This window comes from Myodes glareolus, chromosome 7 (genome assembly GCF_982192425.1).
Source record: "Myodes glareolus chromosome 7, mMyoGla1.1, whole genome shotgun sequence".
NCBI lineage: Eukaryota > Metazoa > Chordata > Mammalia > Rodentia > Cricetidae > Myodes > Myodes glareolus.
In genome coordinates this window covers 91,287,723-91,296,423 of record NC_142032.1, presented here as the reverse complement: position 1 = coordinate 91,296,423, position 8,701 = coordinate 91,287,723, and the positions used below count along the sequence as shown (strand labels likewise).

The 8,701-nt window shown below is 46.9% G+C and overlaps 1 long non-coding RNA gene across 1 annotated transcript; it reads right to left on the bottom strand.

Annotated features, from left to right (window-relative positions):
• Positions 1-628: 628 nt before the first annotated feature.
• Positions 629-3,194, bottom strand: LOC125417081 (uncharacterized). Its single transcript, XR_007237044.2, has 2 exons — positions 3,023-3,194; positions 629-1,324 (listed from the first exon to the last, which is right to left on the bottom strand). It is a non-coding gene; the product is annotated as an uncharacterized LOC125417081 (long non-coding RNA).
• Positions 3,195-8,701: the final 5,507 nt, after the last annotated feature.

The window sequence follows — 8,701 nt, the reverse complement described above, 5'->3', positions numbered from 1 at the left end:
TTCCCTCTCATTCACACACCTTCCCCCTTTCTCTGCTGGCCAAATTTCAGTTTATACCTCAGGATCCAGCTCAGGCATCTCTTCCCTACATAAATCTTTCCAATCACTGTCCAATGAAAGGAACAGCATCACCCTGGGTCTAGGACACTGTCAGCTCCACGTTGAAGAATCCACTGTAGCTGGGGCAGTGATGGTGCACACCTTTAATTCCAGCAGTCAGGAGGCAGAGGCAGGCGGATCTCTAAGAGTTCAAGGTCAGCCTGGTCTACAGAGTGAGTTCCAGCATAGCCTCCAAAGCTACAGAGAAACCCTGTCTCGAAAAACCAAAACTAAAACCAAAACCAAAACCAAATAACAACAACAAAAATATATTGTAGGGACTGAAAAGACAGCTCAGAGGTTAAGAGCATGTACTGCTGCTACACAGGACCTAGGTTCAATTCTCAGCACCTACATCAGGCCCTCATAACTTCCTCTACTCCAGTTTGATGGCATCTGGTGACCTCTGACCTCCAAGGTCACCTACAGAGTCACGGAGCATATAAATACACACAGGCATGCACACACACAGAGGCACACACAGGCATGCACACACACAGAGGCACACACAGGCACACACACACACACACACATTTTAAAATTTTAATTTAATTAAAAAATAACCCATGACAGGCACATCCTGTTTGCCACCATACCTCCAGTCGTTATCACTGCTAGGCAGAGCCACCCCCTCTCTGTGAAGGCACACAGTGTTCCCGCGATGAAATCAGGCAATTGTTTAAAGATGGCATCCTTCCTGGGTGGGATCCACCATCAGGTGAGCTCGGAGTCTCTGCACAGAGCAATCTGTGAGCATGTAGGGACTTTTCTGGCTTAGCAGAAGGCAACGACATTCGCTTTCCACCTATGACTAAGTAGGATCTATGCAATGCATGGGCTGTGGAACCTTGACATTAAAGAGCCTCACACTGTCCCTGCTCCTCCTACTCCCCCTTCTATGAATAGCAGGCTGTGCAGGCAGGAGGACAAGACAGGGAAAAGTGATCACACTTTCCTGGGGAGGCTGTGGCTCAGGGCGAGGGAACAGCTGGGGAGCCGGGCAGGGTCCTGATGCACACAATCCACACAGGAGTGGGCGCACCATTTGTCTTCTGTTGATCTTGTTCTTTTGTCCAGAAGATAGCGTTGTCCTCTGCACCCCTGATTGAGCTGGGCATCAAGACAATTATTATGATTGTGAATCTAGTTTCAGTTAACTGCTTGCCATATTCCAGGTTATTCCAGATCATTTTATATGCATCATCATGTTGCCCTCACTAGGAACCTGTGAATGTAACAGATTTATGGTTAAAACGTGGTTCTCAGCCAGGCATGGTGGTTCCGTTTGTAATCACAGTGCTCAGGATGCTGAGGCAGGAGGATTATTGCAAGTTTCAGGCCACACGGGACATCATAGTGAATCTCAAGTCAACCTGAGACTCTATTGTGAAACAAAACAACAAGCCCCAAATAAGCAAAAAGGCTGAGAGATGGCCCCAGGATTAAGAACACTTGCTGCACAAAGGACCTAATTTTGAATCTCAATGTTCATAAAAAAGCTGGACATGACCTCACAAAGCTCCTAACGCCAGTGCTGCGCTGGGTAGAGATGCGAGGGTATCTGGGGCTTGCTGTTTGCCAGTCCAGTGCCAGGTTTAGAGAGACCCTGTTGCAAAGGAGTAAAGCAGACAGTGACAGGGCCACACACTGATGTCCTTCTGTGTCCTCTGCCCAGCGGCAGGATGCTTACCTAGTGTGGAGGCCCTGGCTTCACCCTCTCCTAAAATTTAACAAACAACCCACTGAAACTGGTTCTGTCATCAGACAGATTTAGATTTAAACCCTGACTTTCGACTTCCTAGGTGTGTCGAACCTAGGCGAGAGGTTGTGATTTGTCCAACCAGTTCTGGAGTAAGTCCCTTCCACTGAGCAAATTCTTAGGATGTGGTCTCCAAGATGTACAAGCCACACTGGGTGGCTTTTAAGACACCTGAGGAAGATTTTTGCTCCTTTGACATTTAAACAGCTCCATGGATCCTAGAGTCTCTTTCCACTTTTTTGGTGTTTCTTTTGTTTGTTTGTTTGTTTTGTTTTGTTTTGTTTTTGAGATTGAGTTGCACATAGCTTGCTCAGACTGCCCGTACAGCCAAGAATGACCTTGAATTTCTGATCCTCCCGCCTCTGCCTCCTGAGCTCTGGAATCATGTCTCTCCCAGAATCTCAGTGGGCTAGAGACTTCCCAGAGACTAGACAGTGTGTGACCAATGGGGTGGTCTTCTCTAAGCACCACCTTCCCACAGATCTGGATCACCAGGAGTGAGTGCCTATTCCTTCATTCTTCACCCTGAAAAGGCTTGGTTCTAATAGCATAAACTTTAAGAAATCCTCATTGAGAATCCATTAAAATTCTTAGCCCTCAGCTCTATTTCCACTTTCCTCTCATTCTATCAGAGGCTTTCTACCCCGAAAAACCATTAGTTCTTAGAGGGCAAGAGTGTGTTCAGGGAATCAGTCAGCTTCACGCATGTGCTTGGTGAAAGTCTTTCCGAATAAAGGTGTTTGTTTGGTTTTGTTTTTTGTTTTGTTTTTGGTTTTATTTTTTGGTTTTGGTTTTTCAGACAAGGTTTCTCTGTGTAGCCCTGACTGTCCTGGAACTCACTCTGTAGACCAGGACAGCCTTTAACTCACAGAGATCCACTTGCCTCAGCCTCCCAAGTGCTTTTCTAAAAGGCATTTTAAAGGCATGTACCATCATACCCAGTTCAAACAAAGGTTCTTAAAGTAGAGTTGGGTGCCACCTTTGCAGATAAATTGTGCAGTGTCCTAGCATCTAGGGGCATCTACTCACCACTGTCCTTGGTATCCAAGGCCTTCCATACAATCTCTACTTGTCTAACCAAGTCTACATGATTGGCTCACAATGCTTTCTAAGTGTCTGCCAAAGACAGCCAGCCATTCTCCAACCCAGAGGTGCCCACCTCACCTTCAAATTTTTGCATCAGAAACACAGTCCAGATCATGGCTGGCAGTTTCAAAGCCATTTGGGAAGGCGGGAAGCTGTTTCCATAGCGGCATCTTCTCTTTGCTCCTGAAGACAGAAGAGTGAAGAAACCGGTACAGACTAACCCACCAGACAGGCATGGGTCCAGGCCTTCCTCTCCAGGTTTCACTGTGTTCTAGAAAGTCACTTCTCCTTTCTACTTCGGTTTCCATTTCTGTAAGCGAGTTTCATAATAGTGCCTGTAGCACAAGGTCACCAAGAATGATACAATATCTGTAAAATGCTTGGGACCCAAGTGTGAGAAATGTCCCAGAAGCCTCGACTGCCATAGCCCCTGCCTGACCATCCACTTGCCAGTGATCTCCCTTCTGAGTTCTCACAGTGCCTCTCCCGTGTGCCTCACCACCGAGCTTTCCAGAGCATATTGTCCGATGTTGCTCACTCAAGCTACTTGGGTCTTAAAAGGGATCCATTCATTTGACATGTACTTTTCATGTCCTTGATGTGAACCTGGGCTGGGCACTGAGGGTCAGAAGGGCACAGATATATGGAGCTTGCACCCTGACCTCGTGGAATTTACAGTTTGGTGAGGAAGATAGGACCCGTACAATAAAGAGCTATAACTTAAGTCAGAGACGGTTAGTGCCAGTGGGAAGGCATAAGAGTCCAAAAGCTAGAAGAGTTGTCTTTGCCCAGGGTGAGCATGATGTTGGAAGTCTGGACCTTACATATGGAGAGATGGCAAGAATCGGCTTTATGAGATGTTGGTCACTCGGGCATAAATTGTGGCAAGGGAAATGAGAAGCTTCTCTGAGAAATGTGGTAGTCTGGTGTGGCTTTAATTGAGGTTTGTGCAGGGAGGGTGTTTGTGTTTGTGGGACGTGAGGGTGGAAGTGTCCTGGATGAAAGGCTGGAGCTATGTGCTTAGTTCCCACTAAGGTAGGGAGCAGCTGAGGGCTTAGCTACATCTGCCCTGCTCAAGAGAGCTCAGATTTGTATAACCAGAAGGTCAATCCAGCAGGATGCAGGAAGACCACTGGTGAGATCCCAGTAATGTTCGGGGTGTGGGAGGGAAGGAGAGCTGGTCGTAGGACTGCAGCTGTGGGGATAGGAGAGGGAAATAGAGGTGCCCGCCACTCTGAGAATGTTGGGCAAGCATGGATGCCAGTGTGGCCTTCACTGAGAAGACCATTCTTCACGTGTACCAGGGGTCTCTTTGAGCTGTCCATCACACCACTTCCCTCATCAAAACTCTCCTACTGCTTGGGGAGGCAGCCCAGTTGGTAGAGTGTTTGTCTAGCAAGCACGAGGCCCTAGACTGGTCATATAAACCGAGTATAGTAGTGTGCACCAATAATCTCAGCACATGGGAGGTAGAGAAGGAAGAAGTTCAATGTCATCTCCAGGTACTCAGAGAGTTCGAGGTTAACCTGGACTAAAGGCTCTTTCAAAAAACAAAAACAAAAACAAAAACCAAAACAAACAAACAAACAAACAAAAAATCGGAAGAAGAATGAGACTGGGAGCGGAAGGAAGAGAGGAGGAGGAAGAAAACCCTCCAACAGCTTCAACAAACACTTAAAACTGAATTCCAAGCTGCTCCTTCATTGCCCACACCAGTCTATAGTCTGGTCTAATCCCTTTGTCACCAGCCTGTCACTCAGTGCGCTCCGGTTGCTCAGCTCTCCTCCTGCCTCTCTGGACCTTGGCATTGCTGTTCCCTCTGCTCAGTGTCCCATCTCCCCAAATGTTCACATACAATGTCTTTCATTTCATTCTGGCCTTCACGCAGAACTCCTTGGAGAAACCTCCCTTGATGAAAACAGGCAGCGCCTCTCTGACGTTACCTTGCATGGGCTCTGTTTTCATTGATTGCACTCATCGATTGCTAACTGACATTATAATACATCGATGTGTCAACTCTTGGTCACTTCTGCTAGGATGGACACCCCATAGGGTTTGGTCCTTCATGTGCCTTAATTATTAATGGATATTTAAATTAGTTGGGGACATCAAGGGAACCTCAGAATTTCAGCCTGGATAAACAGGATGTAGGTGGAGCCACCAGGAACCATAAGGGGAACAAAAAGATTTTTTTTTCCTTTTGAAACAGGTTCTTGCTATGTAGCCTATGTTGACTTCACTCTCACTTTGTAGCCCAGGCTGGCTTTGACTTTCAATTCTCCTGTTGTGGACTTCAGAATACCGGGGTTACAGGCATGTGCCATCATCATACCTGGCTGTGGAGAACTACTTTGCAAAAGATCATAAGGTTAGTTTCTCATATTTACATATGAGATGCCAGCCTATTACTTCACAGGAGGAGCCTAGTAAGCAATTACAGAAGGTCTAGAATTCTGGGGTCTTTAGCATTTACAAAGCCACTGCTGAGCAGGTGATTCCTCATGACATGACACTGGGTAGCCAGAAGAACCTAAGACCCCATCATTAAGTATATCTGAAATAAGAGAACAGGCAGGGAGGAAAAGTTAAATCCTCTGCCCTCCAAATCCCCACAGGACCTTGCATGATCTAACCCTTTGCCTATGGCTCGCTCTCCTCGCCCCACCCCGACCACAGCCTCCAGTTCCCCAGCGACACCAGCCACTTTCATTTCCTTGGCTCCAAGGAATTTCAGAGTTCTCCTCCCTTCTCACCCAACTAACGTGACTTGATCTTGCAGATCTCAGCTTAAATCTTACTTCTTCAAATTGCCCTGCCTGGTCTTGACTTTTCCCCACCATCTTCCTCTCCATTATCAGTTTGTGCAAAACCGTAAACATGAAAAGACACACGACCCATAACTTATAGAATACCTACGGCTGTTTGGTGTCTGTCCTATCAAATCATCCACTCAAGGCGCCAGTAGGCAGGTGACAGAGCCTGTGTCGTACACTGCAGTATGGTCAGCACCTGATATATAGTAGATACTCCGTGAACATTTATTGAATGAGCTGGATGGGTAGCAAGATACCCAAAAAGAGAACAGAACAGGTATAGAGATTCAGAGGCAAGGCAGGCTTCCTAAGCAGAAGGAGGGTGCTGGCTTCTATCTAGGTATGGCAGGCAATAGACACAGGAACACCGTGGAATCTATGGGCCAATATGGCTGTGACCTTAGGGATTGCTATGTAAAGAGTTTCCTCCAAGATTTAAACATTTCACTCTGCAGAAAAGCTCCTTAAGCAGGAAGGGAAACAACACAAAATAGCTTCAGGAAGCTCCTGAAGCAAACTAGATCCACTGGGATCCTCCCTGCCAGAGTAAAGAAAACAAAAAATCTGAGTGTCTCCCTCAGACTGAAGGCAGCCAAGATGCAAAGAAGACTCGGGATCAGACCAGCTGCCTGGAAGAAACAGAAACCAGCTGAGCTGCCTAGAAGGGGCTTGTGTGTTATGTGAAGGGAAAGGTATCCTGGTAGCCAGGATCCAAGAAATACCATACCACACAACAATCCTCACACAGAGATTTCTAGGAGAGACACGGGGTGGGGGGGAGGCTGCCTCTGCTAGGGAGAGAAGCAGGAGGCAGGTTTATATAGGGTTTCTCGGGGAGCAGAGTTTTCTTTTTTCAAGACATGGTTTCTCTGTAACTTTGAAGTCTGTCCTGGAACTAGCTCTTGTAGACCAGGCTGGCCTCAAACTCACAGAGATCTGCCTGCCTCTGCCTCCCGAGTGCTGGGATTAAAGGTGTGCACCACCATGGGCATGGGGGGAGGTGTTCTAGAGTAAAGATTTCCAGAGTTGGGATTGGTGGGTTTTCAAATCCTAAACTTGGAGCAAGCTCAGGGATTGGTGGAATTTCAAGCCTGGGAGTAGAGTTTGGGCCTTTTACCCTACAGTTTAGATCAACTGAGTCTCTTGGAATCTGTTGACCTGCCTGTAGCCTGGGCAGTGTGCTCTAGAGTCCCAGAGACTTTGTCACCCACAGACTATTGGCCAAAGGAGCAGAATGTGCTTCCACAGCAGGCGGGGACTTTGAGTCGCGTCGGCTATATAAGTAAAACTTACTTACCAATAAACTTCAGTGGTTCACCAAACTGTTCTTCCATGAGTTTCATACTTTTGCCTGTCGTGTGTACCCTAGCTGGAGTAGTGAACATTTGTGCTGCACCTCCTCGGGGAAAGCTTTGTCACACAAAGGGAATTCACTTACATCTAGTCATGAAGGAGGGAGGAGCGGTAAAGAAGAGCGAGGTCAGGAGAGGAGCAGCTTCGGCCAGTGTGGATCACGCTGTCAAGGCATTGGCAGGAAGATTAACGAGAGGGGAATGTTGGCAAGTGAACGAAAGTCCCTTGTCTTGGTGGTTCTGAGAATGGAGGACTTCACAGTTTTATAAATCAAGGGGAAATCAGCCAAACTAAGAACTAGATATCCATACACAAAGAGGAGGATCAAGAGTTCAAAGTCATTCTCTGCTACACAGCAAGTTCTTGAGCCAGCAGAACTGTATGAGGAAGAGGTGGGGAAAGGGAGAAGGTGAGAAAGGAAGGGGAAAGAGGGGAGGGGAAGGGAAGGAAGGGAAGGAAGGAGAAGGGACCCCAAAGAACCTCCAAGTTCAAAATTTTCCTACCTCCCTTTCAGAGTGCTGGAATCGTAGGCATATGTCACCACGCCTAGTGACAGGAAAGCTTTTGACCAAGTAGATAACAAAGATTAAATTCAGGGATAACACCCTGTCATGGCTTTAGGCACTCCCAAGCACTGTGGGTGGGAGTGTAAATGAGCCTACTTTTTTAGAAGACAATTAGACTGGAGTGATCAAAATACCAGACAGCAGCCATTTGATCCACTGACTCCACTTTTAGCAATCTCTTCCAGAGAACTCGCCACTGAGCGTCTGAATCTCAAGTGTGAGATTCTAAAAAATAAAAGCCTCCCAGATATCCATCCAGAGAGGGATTTTTCAAAAGGAGGTAGAGACATAGCAGATCAGTAACTGGCAAGTGGGAAATCAAAGTGGCAGCTGGCCGTACTGGCTCGGCCTGTAATCCCAGCACTGAGAGGCCGAGGCAGGAGGATCATGGCAAGTGGGAAGCCATCTTGGGCTACATAAGAATTCTAGGCCAGCCTGGGCTATAGATTGAGACTGTGTCTCAAAAATGAAAAGAGGACCAGTGATGTGGCTCAGTGTGTAGACACATTGGCCACCAAACCTAACAACCTGCATTTGATTCCTACGACCTTCTTGGAGGAAGATGGACTGACGCCCACAAGCTATCTCCACATGCACACACACATAAGTAAATAAATGTATTAAAATATTTTTCAAAAATCAATCAGATGGGATGTAGTGGTGAAAGTCTAATTCCAGCACGCTGGAGGCCAAAGCAGGTGGACTCTGTGAATTTGATGTCAGCCTGGTCTACAGAGTGTGTGTTTCAGGATAGCCAGAGCTATATCGTGAGACCCTGTCTCAAGGCAACAACAGCAAGCTACCAAATTATTCAAACAAGCAGAGTTCAAAGTTTCACAAGAAAAGCAAGAGCTAGTAATTGGAAAATGAGTCACTCTGCAGCCTGGCGTGTGCTCCGAATCAGGCTGGTTTTTGTTTTACTTTCCCTAGTATGTGATTCCTTCTTTAATTTAAAAGCAAAGGTTTGGTGTGTGTTTGAAAATGTGGAGAAGAGCTCCAGGTGACACCCCGAGGGTGGAAGGGAG